We start from the raw sequence: 2,150 nt of genomic DNA, 5'->3' as shown, positions 1-2,150 counted from the left end.
AGTGATCCGAGCTTGTCCCTCTTGCCGGGCCTTTGGGTCAACTCTAGGGGCGCTGTGACTTTGCAGGGCAGAAAAGGAGAGTTAGAGCGGGAAGCCATCATCCCAGCCCATGTTCTTCTTAGAGCTCTGCCTCCAGGTAGGTTCGGCGGCCCCAGCCCCGAAGCAGCAGCGCTTCGCCGGGCCTCCCTCTGGTCGTGCCTCTTTTTCCTAAGGCAGCTACAAATCACTTTTCATCTCTAGTGGTACCGGAAGGAGCCCTTTAGCTTCTCTGCCAGGAAAGCCGAGGTTCTTGGCTCGGCAGCTTCTTAAAGATCCTATGGCCCCTTTGTCACCATCCAGGTCACTAATGGTAACATTTGCACCCACCGCCTGGGCCCCGGGCCGCCACCCAAAGCTCCTCCCCTCGGGCTTCCCTTCCTTTGCCATGGAAAGCAATTGGGCCAGCACATACTGGGGAGGGTGCACTCTAGTGAGCAGCTTGTGACTCTCCTCCTAGCCTCAGAAGCCTCCTCCAGTCATAAAGTCATCCATTGGGTTGGGCCCTTTAATTCCATTAAAAGATTTGAGTCCCGGAATCTGGCAATAAAAATGAGGCTATTGGAAGTGCAAAATGAGGGATTAGGGCCCAAACCCGGCCCTGGAAAGCAGCTTTCTCATTGCCAAACAAACAAGGACAAATCACATGCATTGGAATGGGAAAAGGAAGTCTCCCCCCAAGGTTAAGTGACAGAACTCCACCTAGATGTCAGAAGAGTGCTGTGGCTCTCATCACATGTGACTTTCAACGGCCCCCCAGACAGTCAGGGAGGCCCCTGAGCAGCCCCATTTCGCCGTAGTCATGAATTCCGCGTGGCTACACCATTCCTGCATTTCTCTAACTTCTTCCTGCACCTCTGCTTGGAGAGGCACCACACCCTAGGATGGAATAGCCTCTAGTCCTGGCATTGGGTGTGGGACCGTGGGCAAGTGGCGTGACTTCACGGATCTCAGTTTCTTCATCTGTCAAATGTGACGGGATTGGACGAGAGGGATCTCCAAGGCCTCTTCTAGCTTTGATGGTCTCGGCTCCTCTTCCTTTAGTTAGCATCCCTTTCCGCTTCTTTCTCGGGCTCAGCCGGGGGCTCACACCAGCATCGGTCTTGGCCCTCTTCTTTTCTTCGTTGGCATCTCACCATCCACTCTTAGGGCCGCAGGCTCAGTGTGCACAACTCCCAAGTCTCTGTCTCCAGCTCACATGACTTTTCCGGCTCCCAGTATCTTACTCCAGTTGTCTCTGACCATACTGGATGTCCCGGCAGGACCTGTGGCTCGGCTTGTTGGACAGATAGGTAGGACGCGGGATGATTTCCACCTGTGGAACGAGGGTGAAAGGCTGCATGCTCTGGTCCGGGGCTCGTTGTGTTGGTGGTTGTGGGAGTCCGATGAGGTCGTGCAGGCAGAGTGCTGTGGTTGTTCCTCTGGCCGAGTCCCTCTGCTCTGCTTTCTGAGGTCCCACCATGTAGGTGATTTCAAGGGCTCTTTGGGCTTGGCCCGTCCAGAGTGATGGCACTTGATGATTGACAAATGAGGAGGCGGGAGCAGAGAAGGCCACCAGCTTGATCCAGGTCCTGAGGGTTAGGAAGCACGAGTTCTCTGGCCCTTGAACCCAGGTTTCCTGTCAAGGTTTTTGCTGCCATTGTACCATGTTCCTTTTCTAAGAAAGTCAAGGGAAAGTCAGCTCGTCCCATTCTTAGAATGGATGGCCCTCTCCCCACCCCCGGGCACCCCAGAGCCATTTGCCAGGTTGTGCCCTCGACATTCCCAAAGAGTGTGAGTGGTTGCCAGGTCGGTTAGTTTGTGACGGGCTTCTAGAAGTCTCTTCTGTTGAATTTTAGGGTTTGAAAAGATTCATTGGGCCCGATCCTAGGCGAGGGGTTCTTAACCTCTGTGTGTCACGGACCTCTAGGGCAGTCTGGCAAACGCCCTGGACTCCTCCAGATCTTGTTTTGGAACGCATCACGCAGGGGATCTGATGATGTTGTGATTCAGTTAGCAAAAGGCTGTTTTTAAACAAATAAGAAAGAAAGAAAGAAAGAAAGAAAGAAAGAAAGAAAGAAAGAAAGAAAGAAAGAAAGAAAGAAAGAAAGAAAGAAAGAAAGAAAGAAAGAAAG

This window comes from Gracilinanus agilis, unplaced genomic scaffold (genome assembly GCF_016433145.1).
Source record: "Gracilinanus agilis isolate LMUSP501 unplaced genomic scaffold, AgileGrace unplaced_scaffold16472, whole genome shotgun sequence".
Lineage (NCBI taxonomy): Eukaryota > Metazoa > Chordata > Mammalia > Didelphimorphia > Didelphidae > Gracilinanus > Gracilinanus agilis.
Note: the sequence above shows the minus strand (reverse complement) of the source record.